A 9,684-nucleotide genomic window follows, 5' to 3' on the forward strand; every position below is an offset into this window, starting at 1 on the left:
GGTGGAAAGTAACTAAGTACATTTACTTAAGTACTACAAATACCTAGTTTTGAGGTGTTTGTACTTTACTTGAGTATTTCCAATTTCCAGTACTTTTACTTCTACTCCACTACATCTCGGATGCAAATTTTGCACAATGAGTACTTTAAGTACATTTTAATACCAATACTTTTGTATTTTTACATTGCAGCATTGATACTTTTACTTAAGTAATAAATATGAGTACTTTTTCCACCACAGCTCACCTCATGTTCCAAAGAACAGTAGCTACAGCCTAGTGTCTTTTTGCATGGATGGTAAAGTGTATTAAAGTTTATTTCCATTTATTTTTTAATCCTCCATTTTGACCCACTGTATATAGGCTATATTTTTTTCAGCCAAGGGATTGAGGCCAAAACAGAGTGATGAATCAGCAGAGAATAGGCTAGGTGAAGACAGGCCTAGAATCTACTCCAAGGGTTTTGGTTTTAAGAGAGGATGAAGGGGTATGTCCTCTAGTTTATTTAGTTTATTTAGGCAAGTTGCAGACTCTTAGCTCCTTTCTTCTTATTTGGGGTTTTCTTTTAGTAGACACACAATCTATTGGTTTCTACAGAACACTTTTCCTAGGACATATTTGTTTGTTTTGTTTTGTTTTTACTGCAGGAAATACATTTAATTGTTGCCCCATCCTGATGGATGAATAGTTTGGACATTCTGAGCTCTATTCATCGACCAGGAATAATCCATTAGATGTGGCAATTAATTATTTGTGTTAAATGTGCTATAATTTGCCTCAATGCACAGCACTGGGGCGGCAGTGGCTCAGACCGGAGGTAGAGCGGCCGCTTGGGAACAGGAAGGTTCCCAGATTGATCCCGGGCTCCCCCAGAGTTGGTGTCGAAGTGTCCTTGAGCAAGACTCTGAACCCCTAATTAGCAGGTTGGTGCATTGCATGGTTTCCTCTGCCATCGGTATATGAATGGTTCGTGTGTGTGTGTGTGTGTGTGTGTGTGTGTGTGTGTGTGTGTGTGTGTGTGTGTGTGTGTGTGTGTGTGTGTGTGTGTGTGTGTGTGTGTGTGTGTGTGTGTGTGTGTGTGTGTGTGTGTGTGTGTGTGTGTGTGTGTGTGTGTGTGTGTGTGTGTGTGTGTGTGTGTGTGTGTGTGTGTGTGTGTGTGTGTGTGTGTGTGTCGGCCGAAATGTCTTGTGCACCCTGCCAACGGACAGTGTTCTTTTATGTTTAACTGTAATTTTATAATGGTTGTCAAAGATTGTCGGATCAGGATATAACCGTGGCCAAATGTACAGTCATACAACGTCATAGACTCATCACAGATGACTCATGTCACAGACTGTGTGACCACATGACGTCTGAGATCCACGTTGTTGACACATTTTCAAAACCCCAAACTGGCTCCTTTAAAAGGATCACTTCACTACTTTTCAACCTAACTTCATATAATTGGTCCTCAATAATGTAAAATACCACACTTACTTGTGGTATTTGTGTGTCTCATAGAGAGGGCTGTGGGCAGTTCAGAAACCCACCAGTCCACCAGTGACATCAGATTTGTATTATTTTATATTTAGATTTTTATTATCGTGCGAACAATGGCTTCGATTGTCGCATTGCAGGAATAGAAAGCAGTTTCTATTAGCTTTGATTCACCACCACTTTTAACGGAACGGAACACGATACACGCAGTGGCGGATTTAGCAATCAGGGGGCTCTAAGCAAAGCCCTAGCAGGGGGCTCTTCCTGCGTGTGCGGAAAATTCAGCGTGCGTGCTTTCCGGCATAGCAGACTACCAGGCAAAACGGCATGGCAGACAGTAGGAATAACGTGTTCCTTCCACGCACTACGTCCTACCGGGGAAAAGAAGTGGCCTGCTCACTCCTCATGCATTGAAGGAAGCATGAGCTCAGTCTGGGACTCTCCCCAGCTTGGCAGAGGGAGAGTAACGTCCAGGATTGCAGTTTAGGCAATTGGCACCGGGTGGAAAAAAATGGGTTGCGGTTGTCCCAATCCGATCACGTGATCGGAAATCAGGGCCGATCACGTCATTTTCAAATGATCGGGACATCCCTAGTATCAATATTATATCCATAATCATGATATTAGACTGGATATTTGACTGTAATTTAGCATGTTTTGCTATGATATGGCATAAGTGTTCTATAAAAATATAAATATCGGATCGGCAGATACTCAAAATCACATGATCGGAATCGGGTCGGGAGCAAAAAAACTTGATTGGGACATCCCTAGTTATAAACATTGTGGGGGGAGTATTATTATTTTAATTGTGGTGAAGATCAGCACGATTTAGTATAGTGAATGTTGAAAACCGGGACTTATTTGATGTGTGTTTTAGAGATGATTGTCGGGACACGGGACACCCAGCTTGAAACCGTGACATGGCCAGACTGGGATGTCTGTCTGTGTCACCACTCACACCAAGCCACATCACACACGTGTTATTGCCGTTATTAGACATTTTGTCACTCAGTTTATTGGACCGCTGTACGTCCTGCGCTCTGTTCAAGTCACTTTGTAGTGCCCATGGGAGCAGAACTCACAGCCTGTCAATCAGCCTGACGTCAGTCCACTTTGCTGTGACTTTCACACCACTAGACGCTGTGCTCAGCACTGAAATATGTATGACACACGTCCCTTCCCCCCCTGCCCCCCCCCCCTCCCCAACAGGTCATGTACTGACCGCTGCCAGTAACTAAGTACATTGACTTAAGTACTGTACTTAAGTACAATTTTGAAGTATTTGTACTTTCTAATATTATTTCTAATTTCCAGTGCTTTTACTTTCTACTACACTCTATTTCAAGGCAAATGTTGTACTTTTACTAGTACTAGTTACTAGTTACTTTGTAGATTTGGATTATTATTTGATTATTATTAGGCCTACTACTATTATTACATTGAATCACTCCAGTGCTCTATACATTTTGGCCCTTTGAAAATAGCCGATACAAGTACAGCTTGTAGATCTGCTACTTTCAAAAGATTTTTTGTATACATTTGAAAACTTTAAATGAGACATTCTGCACTACTTTTACTTTTGGAACTTTAAGTACATTTTGATGCCAATACTTTTGTACTTTTACTCAAGTACAATGTGAATTCTAGAATTTTACTTGTAACGGAGTAGTTTATACATTACAGTATTGATACTTTTACTTCTACCACTGCATTTATGGAGTATGTTATGAGCCGTGAGGCAGAGATGGGAAGGAATACTGTAACACACTCCCCTTATTGGCTGTGGCACAGCCAAGGGGCCATATAAGGGCCCCTTGGCTGTGGCCCTCAGTGTGTTATCACACTGAGGGCCACAGCCAAGGGGCCCAATAACACACTGAGGTCCCCAGCCCATTATTGGGCTGGGGCCCTCAGCACAGGCGCATAGGCCAGCTATGCACATATCCTCTATGAGGCAGTGAGAGGAGTCACTCCTCAGTCCCATTTTGATTTGATTAGTCTCGACGTCTTTATTTAAGGAGGGAAATCCTATTTCGCACCAAAGTTTGCTTTTACGAGAGGGCTCTCGGCGGCGGGGCGAAGTTTGCGCTTCGCGAGAAATATTAAAACCAAAAACTAAATCAAAACACGTCCGTCAAAGTGATCCTAGCGGAGGATATTGGTATCAGAAGGGCGGCAGTGGCGGTGCTGTATGGTGTGTCCATGCTGATGCTCGATACGGTTGTGGGTTTGATCCCCAGCCAAGTCCCAGCGAACGAGCCCGGGCTCGCTCTGAAAGAATTCCTGCTGTAATGATCCTTTCAGCCCAGACCCAAAAGATACATTTGCTGGTCTGACCTGTGACCCAAATTGAATTGACAAAAAAAACATGATGAATGAATAACCACTAGAGCCTCACTTAATCGTGAAAATTGTCAATGTAAATTGCTTTCAAATAATAATAATGTGGTAGGGGCCCTCGGGCGGGGCAATTGAAAAGGAGAGGGAAAAGAAAAAAGAAAGCGCCACAAAATAGAGCAATACTATTTGTTATTCACATGTTCATACCGTTTAGATCGTTATGTTACTGCCACTGTTAACATTGTTAGAATACTGTTTGTTCATTTTGACTACATTTATTTAAACCTGTTAATAGCTCATACAACATGCAAAGGTGGTTCAAATGCAGATGGCCAAGCAATAGTAGGCCATACTGCAGTACAGCCAAGTCCCATTTGGTATCTGGTACTGTATCTGTCTGTCCACGTCCCGTCCCCCCCCACACACAAACACACACACACACACGCACGCACACACACACACACACACACACACACACACACACACACACACACACACACACACACACACACACACACACACACACACACACACACACACATGATCAATAAAGGTCTATCCTTTATCCTTAGTTTAGGCCTATCCTTGGGACTCATCTCACCCTGCTGTGACCTTCCTACACAAAAGGGAAACCAACCAGTAGCTTTGGGGAAAAAAAGGAAAAAAAGTCACCCTTGGTACATTTGGCTGCTATTGGTGTGTGACATACCCAAACATGGGAAAATTCTCAGTGCGTCCTTATCAAATGGAAAGATCAACCTGTTTGTTTTGGTTTGCTATATGCCTTATCTCGCCTCCCGGTTATTGCGTCTTTTATTTCCCAAAAGAAGATTGATGTTACTTTTCGTAGAAAGAAACATTGAATGAACGTAAGCGGTTTCATGTATTGTGCCAACTCACGGAGCATAGAGACAGGTGTTTGTTATGGAGTATATGGTCAGGGGTGACTTGAGTTTGGTGTGTTTTTTTCCAGTTGTGTGTCTTTGTTATGTGTGCTTGTTAGCACGAATATTTATGCATGCATACAGAGAAGAAGCTAATGGCGTATGTCTGAAACCTTTTAGTCTGTGGTCGAATACTTCCATTCTTCATGGAAAAATACAGTGCAACATTGTATAAGTGGTCATAAGTGCTTAACATAGATTTCGGGGTCATTTTTGGCCATTCTTACTTTTCTTTTTTACTTCTGGCATAATTTTGTGGTGATCGTTTTATGCTGGTGGTAATGTTTCACCAGCTTACCAAGCCAATGGCTAATTTAAGTCATTTGGGACAGAAAATAACTTCTAATCCTTGTCATATCCGACGTTTGACTGATTCCCGTCTCCCAAGGGTTTCCTTAAGCTAATAGAGGTGGGTTTGGGTTAATTAGAGAAGGAAACGATACACGGGGTGGGCTGCGGGGTCAGGGTGGGGCAGAGCTAACATTTAAAAAATGGGCCAGTTGTTCCCTTTCCAAGGCGTTCTGTCTCCAGTTTGTGGGCTTTATTTAAGGGCCTTATCCTCCCAACATCTCCAATCAGTCTTATCCCTACAAATTGCAGTGGCTCCTGTTTCGCCACAAGTTGGTGTGAGGTCTCCCCCAGAACAACGGCTGTGTGAGCCTCTTCTCATTCCCCTCCTCGCCTATGAGACTGTCTGTCCGCAGCCCCCCACCCACACATTGTGAGAGCTGCGCAACGCCTCATTCATGCGCCGTGGTAAAACTCTGTCGTGATGCGGGTAATATGGCTCCTGACGCATTGCACTGTGAGCTATTCGTCGTACGATGAAGTGTGAACGCCCACGCATACTCCAGTTTTAGGTGATAACCTACTCACCGCGGTGTGTGTAAAACTGCAACATGACGTCACTGAAGCGGTGATAAGCGACTCGTCACTCACACCAACACATCTCTCTGATTTTATTAACCGACATCACCTAAAACTGTATGCGTTGGCCTTAACTCTGGTTTAACATTTCAGTTCAAAGTCAACTTAGCTACAGAGTTCAAGACAGGTTTATGTTTTTTTACGAAATGTACTGTTTAATTTAACCACGACAGCATCACTGAGTTTTCTCATCTTAGGACAACGAGGCATCAACAGCGTGGCCGTGATACTTGTGAGGTGCGCCCCTTATAACTATGGGTGTGCCCGAGCCAGCCAGTAGGCAAGTGAGTGAGTGCTTGCGGAAAACAGCTGACGAGTGCGTCGACTGACTTGGCAAACCGTGATGGACACACATGATTGCCTAAGAGCGTTGTGTTGTGAACTTGTGGTGCAGTGTTATTTTATGTGGTCCATGAGAACACTGTCTAGCTAGGCTACATAATGTAGCATATCTAGCACATCACTTTCACCCAGCCAAGGGAAACGATGGGGCGTGGTTTGCTAAATTGTCTGATGCAAAAGTCATACATGAGGCCAAGACACGTCGGTTTTAGTGCTGATCTGTGAGGTCTTGACGGTTACGTTTTTTATGACAGTTTAAGCGTTGTTCTTGAGGTAGCACACAGAAGTCTTGAGAATTCACTGATGTCACTTCGTCAAGACATACAGGAGGACTGGGAACATAGGGGCGTGCACAGGAATGCAGCACATTGAGGAGAAAATAGGGACTCGTCCAAAAAGCAAACATTCCCTCATGTTGTGGTGTAGGTTTTCTTTCGACGATGTGGTCCTTCAGAACGCCAGTGTAGCCCCGGGGATTCCACAGAGGTGTTAATTTCCCTCTCAGCTGATACCGTACTCCATCATTTGCCTCAGAGCGACCTCTCTTTTTCCTAATATCCCTAAAGTAAATATTACTGGTAAGGCCGCGCGTGTCCTCATACAGCCTCTGTCCGTCCGTTAGTTCTCTGAGCTCTGCTTTTCTATTTTTTTCTTTTCTTTCAAAATGAGAAATGGAAACTGGTCTTTTAAATGCAAGATTTGACTTGCAGAGAAACTACGGGACCTTCATGGAAACATGCTCATTTTGAGGTGAACTTTTGTTGCACGTGATGTAATGCCCCTCGCCTTCACCGGCGGCGGTTATCGAAAAATATATTGCAGGATGTACCGTACCAGACAGACCAACGCGAGTGGTTTTAATTGTGGATCGACGCAAAGTGGTTTCAGGTCTCTCCAAAGTTAATAATTTCTTTGCTTTGAGGGTTTCCCCTAATTTTAAGAAGGTACTGATAATTACCGGCATGAATGAGCACGACCACCACCATTTATTTCCTATGGGTTTTCAGGAATCAGTACTTGAACACCGGTTCCATTACATAAGCAGTATTTAGTCTATGTTGAGTGCCAACGGCAATAAAAAATCTCTCCCGTGCTGGAACTAACACACCTTCCACGCATTCATTCATCTGAAGGCAGCCAGGATGCTGCAAAAGAACTAACTGAAAGGTAGTTTAATCTTCTTTTTAAATCAAGTTTCTTATTTTTCCTCAAACTGGGCACAGAAAACATCCAAGGCCTCGCAGCTTGTGTGTGTCAAGACATAGGCTGCCTGCTGCTACAAATGGAGCAATCAATCTGCCTCGTTCAAGCACAAGTCTCTGGCATATAAAATAGTATAAAGGTCTTAAGTCTACTTAGGAATAACTCACCCTATTTCCGGGTTCACTTCACAGTCACCTATACTATGCTGCAGGGGGACCCAATGACTCCCACAGGACACTGCATAGCATGCAGAACAATTCCGCAACGAAACGCAGGAGTGCCCCCATGCCAGCATATTGTGTTGATATGAATGGAAATGTCCATTCTATATTTTTACGTTTCTTCTTGATGCCGGCGAGACTGCATTGCAATCAGGTTCATTAAATGTTGTCACTTCTGATCTATGAAACAATCGCATGAAGTGGAAGCACGGTGCGAGGTTAAATATACATGTAGTAGCCTAGTTGACTCCCTGACCTTCTGGGCGGAAATAATTAAGCGCCGTGGGAAGGGAAATGGTGATGCTTTCCTTTCCTTCAACACCTACTAGGCTACTACTGAGGTGGTTTTGACTTAGAGATGTCCCGATACTGTAGTATGGTTAGTTTCCACCGCTGGTTTTGAGCAAGGCACTTTGCCCACAACTAGCTGCTCTCGGGCAGTGGTTCTCAACCTTATCACAACTAGCTGCTCTCGGGCAGTGGTTCTCAACCTTTTAACCAACTAGCTGCTCTCGGGCAGTGGTTCTCAACCTTATCACAACTAGCTGCTCTCGGGCAGTGGTTCTCAACCTTTTAACCAACTAGCTGCTCTCGGGAAGTGGTTCTCAACCTTTTCACAACTAGCTGCTCTCGGGCAGTGGTTCTCAACCTTTTAACCAACTAGCTGCTCTCGGGAAGTGGTTCTCAACCTTTTCACAACTAGCTGCTCTCGGGAAGTGGTTCTCAACCTTTTAACCAACTAGCTGCTCTCGGGCAGTGGTTCTCAACCTTTTCACAACTAGCTGCTCTCGGGAAGTGGTTCTCAACCTTTTAACCAACTAGCTGCTCTCGGGCAGTGGTTCTCAACCTTTTAACCAACTAGCTGCTCTCGGGCAGTGGTTCTCAACCTTTTCAGGCCGTGACCCCCCAAAATAATCATATCTGAACTGAGGACCAATTTTTGACCAGTTTTTCTAGTATAGTTTGTTGTTGATTACTTTTGATGCAGTAAAGTACGTTTTTGAGGCATGAAAAAGGTTCGAGCGAGCACGTGCACCCGTACGAGTGTAGAGCAGGGATTCTCAAACAGTGGGCCGCGAGGGTATTTTGGCAAATAATTGGCAAAACAATACGATGTTTTTTAGGATAATATAACATTATTACTTTTATTATTATTCTAATATCTCAGAAGAGATTTGGCATGCCTGACAACATGCAGAGAATAGGGATGCTAGGGTAGCAAAAATACTAGAAAAAGTGCCCCTCGGGGCACAGGTCTCCACCAGGGCAGGTCAGGTTGTGGCCTCCTCCTCCTATAATAAGCGAATGTGAAAAGGGTGCCATTTCTTACGCCTTTGATGTAATGGCAATTGGGCAATCGAGGCATTTTGTTCCAAAACTCCACCTGTTGGTGGCGCTATAACAGGCCAATGTGAAAAGGGTGGGATATATTCCTCTGCCTAGTAGGAACATTTCGGCCAATCCTGTAAACTTTGAAAGCCAATGTTAGCCAATCAGGATGGAATATGAAATATCGGACAGATCTGTCTTGAGCACATGACTATAGAGATACTGTGTAACGATTTGCAGGATTTTTTGAAAAAATATGGAGGCAATAAAATAAGTAATATCAAAAAATTTGTTTTACAAAAGTCGGCCTCCTGGTAGCGCTGCCTATAACAGGCTGTTCTGGAACATTTGGGGCACGGACAGACGGACGGACAGACGGACTCGCATAGTGCAAAACATACTCTCTCCCCATGCCTTCGGCCTGGTGGAGACAATAAAGTAAAATAAATAGCAGGAGTCATGAGGGAACGTCTCTCAATTGCCTAGTAACTTGTGTTATTAAACATTAGGATTCTCGTTGAACTATTGAACTGAACTGTTTGCCTCTCGGAGACTTACTTCTTCAGTATAGCTGGTTTCAGGCCAGTTTCATGCTTTAGGCTTATCTGACAAGAAATAAAGACTCTGAGATTTGCTTAGAAAAAGGCATGGGGTTTAGCCGAAGCTTATTATGCCCACCTTACAATCCATTTTTTCACCCAGTGTCAATTATCTAATGTAATCCTGGGCGCTACACTTCCTCTGCCACCCTTGGGAGACAGCGGACTGGCCTCATGCTTCCTTCTATGCATGAGGAGTCCAAGCTGCTTATTTTCACCTGACAGGCCAGAGTCTCCTCGGCTGGATGTGGGATGACCTTTTACGCAGAGCCTGGTAGTCGATTGTCACTGAGGGGGCGCTT

This window comes from Protomyctophum bolini (genome assembly GCF_963924005.1).
Source record: "Protomyctophum bolini genome assembly, chromosome: 24".
Taxonomy (NCBI): domain Eukaryota; kingdom Metazoa; phylum Chordata; class Actinopteri; order Myctophiformes; family Myctophidae; genus Protomyctophum; species Protomyctophum bolini.